The sequence below is a fragment of the Salmo salar genome, chromosome 12, assembly GCF_965601325.2.
Source record: "Salmo salar chromosome 12, fSalSal1, whole genome shotgun sequence".
NCBI classification, from domain to species: domain Eukaryota; kingdom Metazoa; phylum Chordata; class Actinopteri; order Salmoniformes; family Salmonidae; genus Salmo; species Salmo salar.
Genome location: NC_138302.1, coordinates 20,944,838 through 20,965,388, shown reverse-complemented (window position 1 = coordinate 20,965,388; position 20,551 = coordinate 20,944,838). Strand labels below are relative to the sequence as shown.

At 44.3% G+C, this 20,551-nt stretch overlaps 1 protein-coding gene across 1 annotated transcript in view; it reads left to right on the top strand.

The window, feature by feature from the left end:
• Positions 1 to 8,502: 8,502 nt before the first annotated feature.
• LOC106590738 (beta-1,4-mannosyl-glycoprotein 4-beta-N-acetylglucosaminyltransferase-like) overlaps positions 8,503 to 20,551 on the top strand; it is a 74,570-nt gene continuing 62,521 nt past the window's right edge. The window contains exon 1 of the mRNA XM_045690987.2: positions 8,503 to 9,655. The gene's annotated coding sequence lies outside the window, so the exon portion shown is untranslated. The remainder of the gene's footprint in view (positions 9,656 to 20,551) is intronic.

Sequence of the window (20,551 nt, the reverse complement as noted above, 5' to 3'; positions counted from 1 at the left end):
CAATAACCTGTTCATCTATTTGTCCTTTGAACTCCTCCTGGGACACCAGATCCTGGAGTTTTAGGTTGGCTTGTCGGGAATTCTAGATCAGGGGCTGAATAATGAAAGGGACTCTGTCTCTCTACTGTCTCTCCTCTAGGTGGATGTATCGACCCAGTGTCAGTATCCTTCTCTGACTGCCCCAGCACCACTATATTACTACTATAATACTGATGTACTCTGTCTCTCTACTGTCTCTCCTCTAGGTGGACGTATCGACCCAGTGTCAGTATCCTTCTCTGACTGCCCCAGCACCACTATATTACTACTATAATACTGATGTACTCTGTCTCTCTACTGTCTCTCCTCTAGGTGGACGTATCGACCCAGTGTCAGTATCCTTCTCTGACTGCCCCAGCACCACTATATTACTACTATAATACTGATGTACTCTGTCTCTCTACTGTCTCTCCTCTAGGTGGATGTATCGACCCAGTGTCAGTATCCTTCTCTGACTGCCCCAGCACCACTATATTACTACTATAATACTGATGTACTCTGTCTCTCCTCTAGGTGGACGTATCTACCCAGTGTCGGTACCCTACTCCAACTGCCCCAGCAGCACCAGTAAGACCAGCGTCACCCTCTCCCTGGTCATGCCCTCTCAGGGGGGTACCCTCACCAACGGGACCAACACAGCCTCCACTCTGGAGGAGGGCACACCCACACACACACCTAGGTAATATATATAATATATGCCATGTATCCATAGCAACTCACCCAAAGTGCGCACACAACGAGCTAATAACACACACACACACACACACACACACACACACACCACACACACACACACACACACACACACACACACACACACACACACCACACCACGGACTAACACAGCTTTCTTTCACTGGAAGAGGATACAAATGCAGGCATGCTCACACACATACTAGAGATGGGTGATATGGCCAACACATCATATGACAATATTTGTGTGATGTTTGTGAATAGAAGACTGTGTTTTATGAGTAGTGCATGAGCCTAGCATGACAACAGATGAAATGAAAGGGATTTGAATGGGCTTTCTCCATTCTGATGGTTGTATACACACTAGGACAAGACTGACAGGGATGTAGTCCAATATGTAGAACTTTTCATTTCATGTAGCACTGTATCAAAATATAGTTGAAGAGTGTATTGTTAAAATTCATACCGGTATGTGGATCCATACCATTATACTGGTATTCTCGATATATCGCCCAGCCCGAACGCATACACACATCCACCAAGCTAAACACACACTTCCACCCTGGCTTGATTTGGACGCTTTCTGCAGGCATGGATGACCTTGTGTTCTTGGCCATACTCCAACAAGTGTAGACGATGGTTTCATAGCCAGTTGCATAATTTTAGTTTTAAGTTCATTGTAGGTTTTCATTTGGGTTTGTTAGGGTCATTTCAGATAAATCATAGTGTAATTGCTGGCCCGAGGTAAGACCACACGTTGGCTTCATGTTATTTTGTTGTTCTTAGAGGCATGTGCATGGTCCCTGTTCTGAGTCATTGATTGGTTCATTCCTTCTACCCTTCTTTACTTTGCTGTCTTTTTTTCCTTCATTCCTTATTTATTTTCCTTCTCTGAATCTCCTCCTGCTCCATCGCTTTCCCATCCTCCATCTGTCTATTATTTCCCCCCTTTCTTTTGCTCTTCTTCCCCTCCCTCCCTCCATCCACCCATCTCTTTCTCCTCACCTCCTTCGTCACCTCTAGCACGCTCCTTCTACCCAGCGCCATCTGCCGTTCCTCCCTTGACATTCTCCAGTCCATAAATGAGCTCTGTCTCTCCCCTCTTCCCTCTCTCCCCCCTCTCCCCCCTCGCCCACCCGGCCCCCTCCCACCCCCTATCCCACCCCGCAGCCAGAGTCCCACCACCACGCTCCATTCCACCAATAACCAGACCACCCAGAGCTCCAGCTCTTCTTCAGGAGACGGAGGCAGCCTCTTCAGGTAGGTAGCTCGGTGGGTTAGAGAAGGTTCAAATCCCAGGCGGGATGGTTTCTATTCTGTTTCTAGGAAGATTATGTTGACTAGAATATGGTTTGTATTGTACTCTCTCCAGACAGCGTGGCAGCCAGGCAGTGCAGCCAGACGAGACCGGACGGGTCCCTCCCTATGTTGACTTCACCCAGTTCTACCGGCTGTGGGGGTCGGACCACGGAGACTTCCTGGGGACACAGGGGTCCTCAGCCGGGCTGGGGCCTCAGTGATGGAGGGGGACAAGATTTGGGGTGAAGAGACTGATAACTGCTCTTGAAGGAGGGAGGTATAGGAATGTATTGGAGGGGTTGTGTGATGGATTTTGGCGGTGTTGTCGAGATTTAGAGCGTCTGATATGGCATCCTTGGGGAGAAACATATTTCTATTTTTTTACTTTATCATGACTATTCCTTTTACTACAGCCGATAACGTGTTTATTACACGCCTAAAGGTAATGTTATTGATGGGTCAGGTGGACGACAGGTATGCAGGAAGGAGGGCTGATCTAGCATCAGTTTTTGCTTTAGATAACAATGAATAAGATTATATGGACAGGGGTGACCTGATCCTAGGTCACTGCTCTTACTCTGAGATGCTTGATACGGCCCCAGATCTACCTGAATGGACTGAATTCACTCCCAACACACAGTCAGTGAGTGTATGTTGGCTGGCGTATGTAACTGCTGTCACCTGCTCTCTGTCTGTCTGTAAACAAGGGAGGGAGGTGGGAAGGAGGAGAGGGGGATGAATGAATGATGTGGGGTTATCAGTTTGTCTGTGAACAAGGGAGGGAGGTGGGAAGGAGGAGAGGGGGATGAATGAATGATGTGGGGTTATCAGTGCGGGTGACACATTACATAATGAGCTGACAAGTGAAGGGACTCATCTCAGCTGTCTCCTGTTACTGTAGCTCTTGGTTGATCTCTCTTTCCACCCCACTCCCTCCTACTCTCTACCTGCCTCTTCACTCTCTCTTTCTCTCCTCTTTATCCATGTTTGGTCTGGAGAGTGGCTGATTGGAGGAGAGATGGGCAGTTGAAGTGATTACATTTTTTTGATAGTTATGAAATCATGTATATCTGACGTATGTTTATTTTATGTATGGTTATATATATTTTATGTACAGTTGAAGTCGGAGGTTTACATGCACTTAGGTTGGAGTCATTAAAACTTGTTTTTCAACCACTCCACTTTCTTGTTAACAAACTATAGTTTTGGCAAGTCGGTTAGGACATCTACTTTGTGCATGACACAAGTCATTTTTCCAACAATCGTTTACAGACAGATTATTTAACTTATAATTCAATGTATCACAACTCCAGTGGGTCGGATGTTTACATACACTAAGTTTACTGTGGCTTTAAACAGCGTGGAAAATTCCAGAAAAAGATGTTATAGCTTTAGAAACTTCTGATAGGCTAATTGACATCATTTGAGTCAATTGGAGGTGTACCTGTGGATGTATTTCAAGGCCTACCTTCAAACTCAGTGCCTCTTTGCTTGACATCATGGGACCATGCAACCGTTATACCGCACAGGAAGTAGACGTGTTCTGTCTCCTAGAGATGAACTTACTTTGGTGCAAAAAGTGCAAATCAATCCCAGAACAACAGCAAAGGACCTTGTAAAGATGCTGGAGGGAACGGGTACAAAAGTATATATCCACAGTAAAACGAGTCCTATATCGACATAACCTGAAAGGCTGCTCAGCAAGGAAGAAGCCACTGCTCCAAAACCGCCATAAAAAAGCCAGACTACAGTTTGCAACTGCACATGGGGACAAAGATCATGCTTTTTGGAGAAATGTTCTCTGGTCTGATGAAACAAAAATAGAACTGTTTGGCCATCGTTATGTTTGGAGGAAAAAGGGGAGGCTTGCAAGCCGAAGAACACCATCCCAACCGTGAAGCACGGGGGTGGCAGCATCATGTTGTGGGGTGCTTTGCTGCTGGAGGGACTGGTGCACTTCACAAAATAGATGGCATCATGAGGTAAGAAACTGATGTTGATATATTGAAGCAAAATCTCAAGACATCAGTCAGGAAGTTAAAGCTTGGTCGCAAATGGGTCTTCCAAATGGACAATGACCCCAAGCATACTTCCAAAGTTGTGGCAAAATGGCTTAAGGACAACAAAGTCAAGGTATTGGAGTGGCCATCACAAAGCCCTGACCTCAATCCCATAGAACATTTGTGGGCAGAACTGAAAAAGCGTGTGAGAGCAAGGAGGCCTACAAACCTGACACAGTTATACCAGCTCTGTCAGGGGGAATGGGCCAAAATTCACCCAATTTATTGTGGGAAGCTTGTGGAAGGCTACCCGAAATGTTTGACCCAAGTTAAACAATTTAAAGGCAATGCTACCAAATACTAATTGAGTGTATGTAAACTTCTGACCCACTGGGAATGTGATGAAAGAAATAAAAGCTGAAATAAATCATTCTCTCTACTATTATTCTGACATTTCACATTCTTAAAATAAAGTGGTGATCCTAACTGACCTAAGACAGGGAATTTTTACTAGGATTAAATGTCAGGAATTGTGAAAAACTGAGTTTAAATCTATTTGGCTAAGATGTATGTAAACTTCCAACTTCAACTGTATATGTCAAGGTTATGGTCAATACCATTTTAATTCCAGTCATTTAAGAAAGTGAACAAATTCCACATTTCCCTCATTGAAAAGCATTGAAGAGAATTGGAATTGAAATGTCAGTGTACTTAACCGTCGTGGACGTTGATTAAGGCAGCACCCTGCACCTCTGATTCAGAGGGGTTTGATTAAATAAATACACAAGACACATTTCAGTTGAATGCATTGTGTTGTACAACTGACTAGGTATCTCGTTTCCCTTCCTGCATTGAAAGGGAATTGACCCTGAAGCTTTATATATGTTTATGAATGCTTTTTACATTTGCTATGTATGTTTTGTCTCCTTGGACATAGGCTGCATTGAGAAATGAAATGATAGAAATGTGTGACGATTTCTGCCACGTCGTCTTGGTTTTGACTTCCAAATCCTTCAACTACTCTCTTTTACGTTGACATGTTAGTCATTTAGCGGACTCTCTTCACCTTTCTACTACTGCCTCTTTTACGTTGACATGTTAGTCATTTTGGGGTGGCAGGTAGCCTAGTGGTCAGAGCGTTGGGCCAGTAACCGAAAGGTTGCAAGATCGAATCCCTGAGCTGACTAGGTAAAAATCTGTTGTTCTGCCCCTGAACAAGGCAGTTAACCCACTATTCCTAGGCCATCATTGTAAATAAGAATTTGTTCTTAACTGACTTGCCTAGTAAAATAAAAGTTTATTACAAAAATTTGCAGACGCTCTTTAACCTTCAACTACTGCCTCTTTTACATTGGCATGTTAGTCATTTAGCAGATGCTCTTCAACGCTCTTCTCCAGAGCCACTTGCAGTAGGAGTGATACATCACTTTTAATAGCCAACTAGGGGATCAAGGTATAGAAAGGTTTAGTATTACATTGATTTCATGGGGCAGAATCTGACTGAGGAAACTAAGTGTACCTCTGAGGAAGAGAGAAAAGGGAGAAAAGATAGATAGGCTAAGTTGTCTTTTAGAGGGAAAAAAGGAAGGAAGGAATGAACGAAGGAAGGAAGGAAGGAAGGAAGGAAGGAAGGAAGGAAGGAAAGAAAGATTGACAATAGGTGTAATCCTTCATTCAGCAGACCACCTTTCAACAAGCAGGTAAACTGACGTTTGTGCCTTGAGCTACAGCCCCATTCAGTGTCAGATTTAGGAAGTCCTCACACTTTACACACAAATCTTCTTTGTCAACCCTCTTTAAATAAGTAGCTTAAGGCATATGTCTTGTCTGTCCCAAATAGCACCCTATTCCCTATATAGTGCACTACTTTTTACTAAAATAAAGGGAATAGGGTAATGAATTACACTGAATTAGAACACGGTAGTTACAATGTTATGATGAAAGCGAGTTGAGGAATGGAACATTCAATGTCAGTTACTTCTCTGGAGCAATATATACACTGCTCAAAAAAATAAAGGGAACACTTAAACAACACAATGTAACTCCAAGTCAATCACACTTCTGTGAAATCAAACTGTCCACTTAGAAAGCAACACTGATTGACAATAAATTTCACATGCTGTTGTGCAAATGGAATAGACAACAGGTGGAAATTATAGGCAATTAGCAAGACACCCCCAATAAAGGAGTGGTTCTGCAGGTGGGGACCACAGACCACTTCTCAGTTCCTATGCTTCCTGGCTGATGTTTTGGTCACTTTTGAATGCTGGCGGTGCTTTCACTCTAGTGGTAGCATGAGACGGAGTCTACAACCCACACAAGTGGCTCAGGTAGTGCAGCTCATCCAGGATGGCACATCAATGCGAGCTGTGGCAAGAAGGTTTGCTGTGTCTGTCAGCATAGTGTCCAGAGCATGGAGGCGCTACCAGGAGACAGGCCAGTACATCAGGAGACGTGGAGGAGGCCGTAGGAGGGCAACAACCCAGCAGCAGGACCGCTACCTCCGCCTTTGTGCAAGGAGGAGCAGGAGAAGCACTGCCAGAGCCCTCCAAAATGACCTCCAGCAGGCCACAAATGTGCATGTGTCTGCTCAAACGGTCTGAAACAGACTCCATGAGGGTGGTATGAGGGTCCGACGTCCACAGGTGGGGGTTGTGCTTACAGCCCAACACCGTGCAGGACGTTTGGCATTTGCCAGAGAACACCAAGATTGGCAAATTCGCCACTGGCGCCCTGTGCTCTTCACAGATGAAAGCAGGTTCACACTGAGCACGTGACAGACGTGACGGAGTCTGGAGACGCCGTGGAGAACGTTCTGCTGCCTGCAACATCCTCCAGCATGACCGGTTTGGCGGTGGGTCAGTCATGGTGTGGGGTGGCATTTCTTTGGGGGACTGCACAGCCCTCCATGTGCTCGCCAGAGGTAGCCTGACTGCCATTAGGTACCGAGATGAGATCCTCAGACCCCTTGTGAGACCATATGCTGGTGCGGTTGGCCCTGGGTTCCTCCTAATGCAAGACAATGCTAGACCTCATGTGGCTGGAGTGTGTCAGCAGTTCCTGCAAGAGGAAGGCATTGATGCTATGGACTGGCCCGCCCGTTCCCCAGACCTGAATCCAATTGAGCACATCTGGGACATCATGTCTCGCTCCATCCACCAACGCCACGTTGCACCACAGACTGTCCAGGAGTTGGCGGATGCTTTAGTCCAGGTCTGGGAGGAGATCCCTCAGGAGACCATCCGCCACTTCATCAGGAGCATGCCCAGGCGTTGTAGGGAGGTCATACAGGCAAGTGGAGGCCACACACACTACTGAGCCTCATTTTGACTTGTTTTAATGACATTACATCAAAGTTGGATCAGCCTGTAGTGTGGTTTTCCACTTTAATTTTGAGTGTGACTCCAAATCCAGACCTCCATGGGTTGATAAATTGGATTTCCATTGATTATTTTTGTGTGATTTTGTTGTCAGCACATTCAACTATGTAAAGAAAAAAATATTTAATAAGATTATTTCTTTCATTCAGATCTAGGATGTGTTGTTTAAGTGTTCCCTTTATTTTTTTGAGCAGTATATATATATTTGTTTAGAATGAATTATTCATGAAGGTAGGGCCTGTAGTGTCAGGTGCAGGGTTGAGATTCCGGTCTCGATTGTTGATTAGATGTATGAATAATTATTTAATCTATCAAAATGTGTTGCTTACAATAAAAGCAATCGGGATTGATCGATCCGCCTGTATTGTCTATAAACATCCCAAACAAAGGAATCATTATAATGTATATATTTCTATCACCATAGTCTTAAGATGTAGAAAGGAGCGTTTTTAGTTTTTTCAGAAATATATTGGTTGTCGTTAGCTTTAGTTCTGGGGCGTTAAAAGTGTGAGTAATGTATGTCCTCGTTCCACAGAGCTCTTTTTCCGTCGCATGTTTCTGTGACCCCCCTCCCCCCATGAATTCAGTTCTGAGACTCAGACCCATCTCAAGGGAAACAAGCTCTCTCTGTCGCTCTCTTTCTCTTTATACAGCAAAATAGGCTATTACTTTACAATGTCCCGACTCAGTCATTTGCCACGGTCTAATTTGCAGTGCCGTTGTGGATTCAAGACATGAATTTAAACATAGTTAAAACCCCTATTTACTTTTATCCTCAAAACAGGCTGACTGCACAGACAATTCCACCATTATATTGTAGGCCTATTGTGTTAAAACGGATATGGTGGATACTACGAGGGCGTTCCTTGCTACAGGGGGGAGGGGGTGGGTGTCAGTGAAACATTATGTGTGTTTACATTGTGTTTACATTGTAACGGTACCATTATCTTATACCACTACATTGGCGCAGAGAGAGAAGGAGTGGGTTGGCCTGATGTGCGTCAAAACATCGTATCACGACAGTGGAGGAGTGACACATTTTGAATACCTACATTATGGCGCTCCGCCATCGCTCTCTCTACAATTTCGCCTTTATTTCGCCCCCACGAGCAGCCCTTGTCGTCCACTCAATTCAAAGTGCTTTACCTGCCTGGGATACATATGTTTACATTGCCAAAGCAAGCTAAATATACAATACACATATTTTCCTTTTTTCTCTTTCTCTCACCCGCTCGGTCCTGTGATAAGCAAACCCAAGCACGGGGAGGAGCTGCCGTCTCGTGCGGCCCCCATCCCTTTCTCCCCTGCTACTAATTTCAACCCACCAGAGAGAGAGAGAGAGAGAGAGAAATGAGAAGTAAGGAAAAGGGGGAAAGAGAGACGGGTGTGTTGCTTGTCCTCTTCATATGAGCGGAAAGGCGTCATATTCGGTGCAGCTCGAGCGCTGTTGTTGGCCGGGGCTCACACGAGAGAGAGAGAGAGAGAAAAGGAAGAGGGGCTGCTTTACAGATAACGGAACAGTGAAAGGAGAAAGCGCTAGCGACGAGTCATAAAAACGTCAAAATCGGTGTAAAACCGGGTAAGACAACAGCGCGCGTCCTGTTTCCCTCATCATTTCGATTCGAGCCAAGTGGGATCGGGATGGATATATCTTCTTCTGCACCATTTGTCAGATCTCCCGCTAGAGAGGACCGTGCCTCACGCGGAGCAGCAGCATCACCACCACCGAAATCGCTTTTTCTTCTCGGATGCTCCCATTAGATACAGAACAACGGTAGATATCGATTTGTGGCTAGTATTCGAATGCCGCGCGCACTGCCCGGGCTAACGGTAGATTGAACCTGCTGGCTGCCATCGACTGAACAAACGGAGACGTACCAACGGGACCACGGGTCGTTCAGCTATCCTAGGCACTGCAGCCTAGCAGGCAGCCCCCTTCGTCGCAAGATACAGGGAGAAACCGTAGGATACTAGCCTACACTCTCTCCCTGATGCAAAACACCGCCGCAGCGCAGCGTCGAGAAACTATGCAGCTGTTTGATAAGATACATATGTAACGGGGGAATTACGGGAGACCCTGGCCGGGTTCTCTGTCTGATCTGCGCACCCAGGCTGATAACGGAGGCTCCGGTAACGGGATTGGAATGGCATAGATTGCTTTTTTCAACACGGTGACCGACGAACAGAACGGATACATATCTGACATGACTATCTGCATCTAGAGACCTCAAACACAGGCGATGGGTAAGGAAAGCCTTTCCTTTTCTTGTGGGGAAATATAGAGGGGAATATCGGCCAGTGACGTGCATTTTCAAAGACCCCTGGTCTGTCATAATGCACTTGTATGACTGCAATGTAAATGGGTGTCTGTGTGTGTGTGTGTGTGTGTGGTGCTTTCAAGACAACTGGGAACTTTGAAAAATAGGTTAAATCATGACGTCAGTTATCTTTAGGTCAATTCTGAGTTGGATGACCGTTCAAAACGAGTCGGAGCTCGTTTTTTCCCCGAGTTCCCAGTTGTCTGGAACGCACTTGAGTCGGAAGTCGAAGATTTCCGAGTTCCCAGTTGTTTTGAACGCGGCATGTGTAGCCTACCGTGTAGGCCTAGTTGGGGGTAAGGCCAAGATATAAGGGACATGATATTGGTGATGAATTTGATGATGATGAATATTGTTATAATAATCTATTAGCCTATGGTCTTAGCAACCACAACCCAAATAAGTACGATCTGAATGCAAGCTGGTTCAGAATTTTATTCTCTGTCCATTCCCCAAAAAATTTTTCGCGTGCGATTATGATCTTTAATATTAGGTGACGTTCCAGAATCCAGATGATTCTTTATTTCTTGAGAGCTGACATGACAAGTAGACAAGACAGATGTATCCCGAGAAAGCCCTATTAGGTATTGTTTTTGGTTGTTATCGTGTCTGCAGATGCAGAATTAAATTCACCTCACTTGCTACAGTAGAGATGCAGTGTTACATTCCGCAGTGATGGAAACATCCAATTCAGACCATGTTGTTTGGTTTATACACTCTTAGAAAAAAGGTGTTATCCAGAACCTTAAAGGGTTCTTCGGCTGTCCCCATAGGAGAACCTTTTGAATCCTTTTTGGTTCCATGTAAAATCATTTTGGGTTCGATGTAGAACACCTTCTACAGAGGGTTCGACATGGAACCAAAAAGGGTTCTACCTCGAACCCAAAAGGGTTGTGCCGGAACCAAAAAGGTTCTCCAATGGGGACATGAGAAGAACCCTTTTGGAACCCTTTTTTTCTAAGAGTGTAGGCCTGTGCAGTGAATGCAGATGTATGGCCTAGAGAATAACAGACTGTCAAGTCCCATTATAACAGTCTACCTAAACCAGCAGTAGTAAAGGGCTTCAGGAAGCAGTTGTCCCTTCAGATATAGCATAGATCTGATCTAGGATCAGCTTATCCTCACTTTACCATTATGAGACTAATCATAATAATCCATTATAATCTCACGTAGGGGAAAACCTTGTACCTACACATTTTACAAGCATTTCGCTACACCCACAATAACATCTGCTAAATATGTGTATGTGACCAAAAACATTTGATTTGATTGTGTGTGTGTGTGTGTGTGTGTGTGTGTGTGTGTGTGTGTGTGTGTGTGTGTGTGTGGTGTGTGTGTGTGTGTGTGTGTGTGTGTGTGTGTGTGTGTGTGTGTGTGTGTGCGTGTGTGTGAGAGAGAGAGAGAGAGAGAGAAGACAGTTACAGACATACACAATTTGGTAGGCATGCCTACGGCCTTGTTGTTTCTTCATATTGCTAGAGGGATGTCTATGGATGGCGTGACGATTGGTTGATCCATCTCCATTTACTCTGCGGCTAGCCCGGGAGTTGTGAGTTAGTGGTCGGAATGGGTGTGTGGGTGTGTTCCCTGGGTGTGTGGGTATATGTGTGTGTGTCGCTGTGTGTGGGTTGCACTTGCTCATGTGAAACAACTCACAAAATCATTTCTCAAGGGGTGTATCTTAATAGTCAATTGCAGCTTCCTCATCTTCATCTGAAATCAAGATGATGGCTGTGTTCCTCGTTCAAGCTAACATGACTGGGTCTGTGAATACGTCAGTTTAGGTGAAGGAAAGGAGACAAGAAGAGGAAGTAAACCAGGACTATAGAGATACACCCCTTGGGAACGGTTCCCTGACTGAGGCTGAGGTATCTGAAGAATCCAAATTAGTTGTGAGTTATGGGTTGTGAATTAGTGGTCACTGGGTGGTGTGTGTGTGTGTGTGTGTGTGTGTTTCTGTGGGTCTCTGTGGGTCTGTGTGTGTATTGCACATCTGGAAATTATGTGGAAATTGAGCAAGTTGAGGTGACAAAACTGCTTGGAGTAACCGTGGATTGTAAACTGTCATGGTAAAAACATATTGATACAACAGTAGCTGGCGCTGACAGATAGGGCAGCCCTGCTTCTAGTTCCTAGGCAACTTTGCAGTATTTTGTTTTTTTATATGTTATTTCTTACAATATTAGCCCAGAAGTTTTTTGTGTTATTACATAGAGCCGGGAAGAACTTTTGGATATCAGAGCGGCAAAATTTGAGGAAAACACTAGCGAAGTTCTATCAACACATTGAGTGTGGTACTCGCGCTGCTAAAACACTCGACCACTGCTTCTCAAACTTCCGGGATACCTACGAGGCCCTCCCCCGCCCTACCTTCTGCAAATCTGGTCACGACTCTATTTTGCTACCTCCTTTCTTATAGGCAGAAACTCAAACAGAAAGTACCCTGGTCTGACCAATCGGAATCCATGCTTCAAGATTGTTTTGATCACGCAGACTGGGATATGTTCCGGGTAGCCTCCGGGAATAACATTGCCGAATACACTGATACAGTGACTGAGTTTATCAGGAAGTGTATAGGAGATGTTGTACCCACTGTGACTATTAAAACCTACCCTAACCAGAAACCGTGGATAGATGGCAGCAAACCCACCGCATTTAACCATGGCAAGGCGACTGGGAATATGGACGAATACAAACAGTGTAGTTATTCCCTCCGTAAGGCAATCAAACAAACAAAACGTCAGTATAGAGACAAAGTGGAGTCGCAATTCAACAGCTCAGACACAAGACGTATGTGGCAGGGTCAACAGACAATCACGGACAACAAAGGATAACACAGTGCCACCGACGCGGCCTGCTACCAAGGACTGTGGGCTCTCCTTTTCCGTGGCCGACGCGAGTAAGACATTTAAGCGTGTTAACCTTCAAAAGGCTGCCGGCCCAGACGGCATCCCTAGCCGCATCCTCAGAGCATGCACAGGCCAGTTGGCTGGAGTGTTTATGGAAATATTCAATCTCATCCTATCCCAGTCTGCTGTCCCCACATGCTTCAAAATGTCCACCATTGTTCCTGTACCCAAGAAATCAAAGGTAACTGAGCTAAATGACTATCGCCCCATAGCACTCACTTCTGTCATCATGAAGTGCTTTGAGAGACTAGTCAAGGATCATATCACCTCTACCTTACCTGACACCCTAGACCCACTTCAATTTGCTTACCTCCCCAATAGATCCACAGACGATGCAATCGCCATCGCACTGCACACTGCCCTATCCCATCTGGACAAGAGGAATACCTATGAAGAATGCTGTTATAGCTCAGCATTCAACACCATAGTACCCCCCAAGCTCATCATTAAGCTTGGGGCCCTGGTTCTGAACTCCGCCCTGTGCAACTGGGTCCTGGACTTCCTGACGGGCCGCCCCCAGGTGGTGAAGGTAAGAAACAATACCTTCACTTCGCTGATCCTCAACACAGGGGGCCCACAAGGGTGTGTGCTCAGCCCCCTCCTGTACTCCCTGTTCACCCATGTCTGCGTGGCCCGCACGCCTCCGACTCAATCATCAAGTCTGCAGACGACACAACAGTAGTAGGCCTGATTACCAACAATGATGAGACAGCCTACAGGGAGGAGGTGAGGGCCCTGGGAGTGTGGTGCCAGGAAAATAACCTCTCACTCAATGCCAAGAAAACAAAGGAGCTGATCGTGGACTTCAGGAAGCCGCAGAGGGAGCACCCCCTTATCCACATCGAAGGGACCGCAGTGGAGAAGGTGGAAAGCTTCAAGTTCTTCAGTGTACACATCACTGACAAACTAAAATGGTCCACCCACACAGACAGTGTGGTGAAGAAGGCGCAACAGCGCCTCTTCAACCTCAGGAGGCTGAAGAAATGTGTCTTGGCGCCTAAAACCATCACAAACCTTTACAGATGCACAATTGAGAGCATCCTGTCAGGCTGTATCACCACCTGGTACGGCAAACTGCACCTCCCGCAACCGCAGGGCTCTCCAGAGGGTGGTGCGGTCTACCCAACGCTTCACCGGGGGCAAACTACCTGCCCTCCAGGACACCTACAGCACCCGATGTCACAGGAAGGCCAAAAAGATCATCAAGGACAACAACTCACCCGAGCCACTGCCTGTTCACCCCGCTATCATCCAGAAGGCGAGGTCAGTACAGGTGCATCAAAGCTGGGACCGAGAGACTGAAAAACAGCTTCTATCTCAAGGCCATCAGGCTGTTAAACAGCCATCAGTAGCACCTTAGAGGCTGCTGCCCTATATATATAGACTTGAAATCCCTGGCCACTTTAATAATGGAACACAGGTCACTTTAATAATGTTTACATATTTTGCCTTACTCATCTCATATGTATATACTGTATTCTATTCTATTCTACTGTATCTTAGTCTATGGCGCTCCGACATTGTTCGCCCTTAATATTTATATATTCTTAATTCCATTCCTTTACTTTAGATTTGTGTATTGTATGTATTGTTGTGAAATTGTTAGATATTACTTGTTAGATATTACTGCACTGTTGGAGCTAGAAACACAAGCGTTAAAGCTAAACCCGCAATAACATCTGCTAAACACATGTATGTGACCAGTAAGATTTGATTTGATTGAAGATGGAGAGAAGTCTGTCCATAATAAAACACTGCTCTGCCTTAACAGCACTATCAACAAGGCAGGTCCTACAGTCCCTGGTTTTGTCTCACTTGGACTACTGTTCAGTCGTGTGGTCAGGTGCCACAAAGAGGGAACTCTATTCCACATCAAGTAACTGATGCAAGCAGTAAAATTAGATTTAAAACAGATGAAAAACACCTTATGGAACAGCGGGGACTGTGAAGCAACACAAACGTAGGCACAGACGCATGCATACACACACACAATAACATACGCACTGTACACACACGTACACATGGATTATGTGTTGTGGATATGTGGTAGTGGAGAAGGCTCCTGAGGGCACACACTTAGTGTGTTGTGAATGTATTGTAATGTTTTACATTGTTTTTTTAAATGTATTTTTTTTAACTAGGCAAGTCAGTTAAAAACAAATTCTGATTCACAATGACGGCCTACCAAAAGGCAAAAGGCCTGTAGGGACGGGGCCTGAGATTAAAAATTAAAAATAAACACAATGTAAATATAGGACAAAACACACATCACGACAAGAGAGACAACACAACACTACATAAAGAGAGACCTAAGACAACAACATAGCAAGGCAGCAACACATGACAACACAGCATAACAACAACATGGTAGCAGAACAACATGGTAGCAGCACAAAACATGCTACAAACATTATTGGGCACAGTCCATGATTAGGTCTTTGAATGAAAAGATTGAGATAAAACTGTCCAGTTTGAGTGTTTGTTGCAGCTCGTTCCAGTCGCTAGCTGCAGCGAACTGAAAAGAGGACCGACCCAGGGATGTGTGTGCTTTGGGGACCTTTAACAGAATGTGACTGGCCGAACAGGTGTTGTATGTGGAGGATGAGGGCTGCAGTAGATATCTCAGAAAGGGGGGAGTGAGGCCTAAGAGGGTTTTATAAATAAGCATCAACCAGTGGGTCTTGCGATGGGTTTTCAGAGATGACCAGTTTACAGAGGAGTATAGAGTGCAGTGATGTGTCCTATAAGGAGCATTGGTGGAAAATCTGATGGCCGAATGGTAAAGAACATCTAGCCGCTCGAGAACACCCTTACCTGCCAATCTATAAATTATGTCTCCGTAATCTAGCATGGGTAGGATGGTCATCTGAATCAGGGTTAGTTTAGCAGCTGGGGTGAAAGAGGAGCGATTACGATAGAGGAAACCAAGTCTAGATTTAACTTTAGCCTGCAGCTTTGATATGTGCTGAGAGAAGGACAGTGCACTGTCTAGCCATACTCCTAAGTACTTGTATGAGGTGACTACCTCAAGCTCTAAACCCTCCGAGGTAATAATAACACCTTTGGGAGGAGGGACATTCTTCTTACCAAACCACATGACCTTTGTTTTTGAGGTGTTCAGAACTAGGTTAAGGGTAGAGAAAGCTTCTTGGACACTAAGAAAGCTTTGTTGTAGACCATTTAACACAAAATCCAGGGAGGGGCCAGCTGAGTATAAGACTGTATCATCTGCATATAAATGGATGAGAGAGCTTCCTACTGCCTGAGCTATTTTGTTGATGTAAATTGAGAAGAGCGTGGGGCCTAGGATCGAGCCTTGGGATACTCCCTTGGTGACAGGCAGTGGCTGAGACAGCAGGTTTTCTGACTTTATATACTGCACTCTTTGAGAGAAGTAGTTAGCAAACCAGGCCAAAGACCCCTCAGAGACACCAATACATCTTAACCGGCCGTCAAGAATGGAATGGTCTGCCGCAGGTATTCCCAAACTGCCATCGGGGGTACTCCAAATAAAAATGCCATTCACATTTACTTTTTTTTTTCTCGCTCTTGAGCAGACATTTACAAACAAAACATGCCAATTTGGAAAATAACCCACAGGAGGTTTTTGAGCGATAATTAAGATGACTTTTGAGTAGTAAGAAATGTATTAAAGCAACAGATACAATTAATAAGAATGGGCTAGAAACTATTTATATGGTGAGTTACCGAGTGGCTAGGACAGGCAAGCCCCATACTACTGTGGAGGACTTAATTCTCCCTGCTGCCGCGGAGATGGCTGGGACAATACTGGGGGAAAAGGCCAAAACAACTATACAGACAATATCTTCATCAAACAACACTGTTTCATGACGCATCAGTGACATGGCAGGAGATGTTTTGAAACAATTACTGCTTCGCATACAAACCAGTGAATGATATGCATTACAGCTGGATGAGTCAACAGACGTGGCGGGCCTGGCACAGCTCCTGGTATATGTCTGTTACATTTATGGGGGGTCAATTAAGGAAGACATCTTCTTCTGCAAACCACTGGAAACCAGGACAACAAGAGAGGATATTTTTAAAGTACTGGACAGCTTAGTGGCATCAAATGGACTTTGGTGGTCAAGATATGTTGGTATCTGTACTGATGGCGCAAAAGCCATGACAGGGAGACATAGTGGAGTGGTAACGTGTGCAAGCAGTTGTTCTCGATGCTACTTGGGTACACTGCAGCATCCACCGAGAGGCTCTTGCTGCCAAAGGAATGCTTGACAGCTTGAAAAACGTTTTGGACACTACAGTGAAAATGGTTACCTTTGTTAAAGCAAGGCCCCTGAACTCTTGTGTATTTTCTGCACTATGCAATGATATGGGAAGTGACCATGTAACGCTTTTACAACATACAGAAAGAAGTGCGCTGGTTATCAAGGGGCAAAGTATTGACACGTTTTTTTAAATTGAGAGACGAGCTTAAAGTTTTCTTTACTGACCATTTTCACTTGCCTGACCGCTTGCATGATGACGAGTTTCTCACACGACTGGAATATCTGAGTGATGTTTTTTCTCACCTGAATAATCTGAATCTACGATAACAGGGACTCACCGCAACTATATTCAATGTGCGGGACAAAATTGAGGCTACGATTAAGAAGTTGGAGCTCTTCTATGTCTGCATTAACACAGGTCTTTCCATCATTGTCTGATTTTTTGGTGTGCAAATGAACACAAGCTTACGGACAATGTCAAATGTGATATAGCGAAGCACCTGAGTGAGTTGGGTGCGCAATTACACAGGTACTTTCCCTAAATGGATGACACAAACAACTGGATTCGTTATTCCTTTCATGCCCTGCCTCCAGTCCACGTACCGATATCTGAACAAGAGAAATTGCAACAAGCGGTTCTGTGAAAATGGAATTTAATCATAAGCTACTGCCAGATTTCTGGATTGGGCTGTGCTCAGAGTATATTGCCTTGGAAAATCGCGCTGTTAAGACACTGATGCCCTTTGTAACCACGTACATATGTGAGAGTGGATTCTCGGCCCTCACTAGCATGAAAACTAAATACAGGCACAGACTGTGTATGGAAAATGATTTAAGACTGAGACTCTCTCCAATACAACCCAACATTGCAGAGTTATGTGCATCCTTTCAAGCACACCCTTCTCATTAACCTGTGGTGAGTTATTCACAATTTTCGATGAACAAATAAAGTTTTATATGTAAGATAGCTAAATAAAGATCTAAATGATTGATTATTATTATATTATTATTTGTGCCCTTGTCCTATAAGAGCTCTTTGTAACTTCCCACGAGCCAGGTTGTGACAAACTCACACTCATTCTTATGTTTAATAAATGTATCGTTTAGTGTGTGTGTGGCAGGCTTACAATGATTGCAAAAAAACTACATTTGAGAGTGCGCTGACCCTGGTGCTAGAGGGCATACGCAGCTGGAGGTTGAATGTTTGAAGGGGTAGGCAGCTGGAGGTTGAATGTTTGAAGGGGTAGGCAGCTGGAGGTTGAATGTTTGAAGGGGTAGGCAGCTGGAGGTTGAATGTTTGAAGGGGTAGGCAGCTGGAGGTTGAATGTTTGAAGGGGTAGGCAGCTGGAGGTTGAATGTTTGAAGGGGTACGGGACTACAAAAAGTTTGGTAACCACTGGTCTACCGTATCAAAAGCTTTGGCCACGTCAATGAAAATAGCAGCACAGCATCGCTTTATAACTGCCTTAATGTTGCTGGACCCCAGGAAGAGTAGCTGCTGATGGGGATCCATAGTAAATACAAATAACGTAATTTCCGGACTATTAAGCGCACCTGAATTTAACCTCTTACATCTAGACATTCCGCTAGCGGAACACCTGCTCCAATATCCAATGATAGGCGTGGCGCGAATTACAAATTTCTCAAAAATACAAAAACTTCAATTTTTCAAACATATGACTATTTCACAGCATTTTAAAGATAAGACTCTCCTTTATCTAACCACACTGTCCGATTTCAAAAAGGCTTTACAACGAAAGCAAAACATTAGATTATGTCAGCAGAGTACCAAGCCAGAAATAATCAGACACCCATTTTTCAAGCTAGCATATAATGTCACAAAAACCCAGAAGACAGCTAAATGCAGCACTAACCTTTGATGATCTTCATCAGATGACAACCCTAGGACATTATGTTATACAATACATGCATGTTTTGTTCAATCAAGTTCATATTTATATCAAAAACCAGCTTTTTACATTAGCATGTGACGTTCAGAACTAGCATACCCCCCGCAAACTTCCGGCGAATTCACTAAGAATTTACTAAATTACTCACGATAAACGTTCACAAAAAGCATAACAATTATTTTAAGAATTATAGATACAGAACTCCTCTATGCACTCGATATGTCCGATTTTAAAATAGCTTTTTGGTGAAAGCACATTTTGCAATATTCTAAGTACATAGCCCAGGCATCACGGGCTAGCTATTTAGACACCCGGCAAGTTTAGCACTCACCAATATCAGGTTTACTATTATAAAAGTTTGATTACCTTTTGTTGTCTTCGTCAGAATGCACTCCCAGGACTGCTACTTCAATAACAAATGTTGGTTTGGTCCAAAATAATCCATCGTTATATCCGAATAGCGGCGTTTTGTTCGTGCGTCCCAGACACTATCTGAAATGGTAAATCAGGGTCGTGCGCATGGCGCAATTCGTGACAAAAAAAATCTAAATATTCCATTACCGTACTTCGAAGCATGTCAACCGCTGTTTAAAATCCATTTTTATGCCATTTTTCTCGTAAAAAAGCGATAATATTCCGACCGGGAATCTCCTTTTAGCTAAACAGAGGAAAGTAAACAAAGCTTTCAGTCGACGCGGGCACGAGCCTGAGTCTCACAGTACTGTAACCAGCCACTACCCAAACGCGCTACTTTTTTTCAGCCAGAGCCTGCAAAGCCACGATTCAGCTTTTTACCGCCTTCTGAGACCCTATGGCAGCCGTAGGAAGTGTCACGGGACAGCTAAGATCCTCACTCTTCAATAAACAGAGACAAGAAGAACGACACCTTGTCAGACAGGCCACTTCCTGCCTGAAACCTTGTCAGGTTTTTGCCTGCCAAATGAGTTCTGTTATACTCACAGACACCATTCAAACAGTTTTAGAAACTTTAGGGTGTTTTCTATCCATATGTAATAAGTATATGCATATTCTAGTTACTGGGTAGGAGTGGTAACCAGATTAAATCGGGTACGTTTTTTATCCAGCCGTGAAAATACTGCCCCCTAGCCATAACAGGATAAGCCACACCCACTGAATTAAACAAAAAAAAATATTTTGAACATAAATAAGCCGCACATGTCTATAAGCCGCAGGTGCCTACCGGTACATTGAAACAAAGGAACTTTACACAGGCTTTAACGAAACACGGCTTGTAAGAAAAATAAATAGGCTTTAACGAAACACGGCTTGTAACAAAAAATAAAAAATTAGCAGTAAGCTTTAGTTGTCTTTTTGCACTGAGTCAATTCCTCACGCTGCTGTTTCCAACGTCTTATCATCGACTCATTAAGACCAAGCTCCCGTGCAGCAGCTCTATTTCCTTTTCTAACAGCCAGATCAATTGCCTTCAACTTAAAAGCTGCATCATATGCATTTCTCCGTGTCTTTGCCATGATGAGGGTGACAAAATGACTACCGTAATCAGAATAATGGGAAGTTTGAGAGCGCTTGATTTAATCTAAACAGTAAACTAAAAAGTTGTTTGACCGTAACCCGTTCGGCAATTTCATTGGTCTAATGAAAGCTTCATGCCGCCCAAAAACTGAGCACGTCACAGAATGTGTTTTTTTGGAGAAAAAAAAATAGAAAGCGGGAAAAATCCATATATTAGCCGCGTCATTGTTTAAGCCGCGAGGTTCAAAGCCTGGGAAAA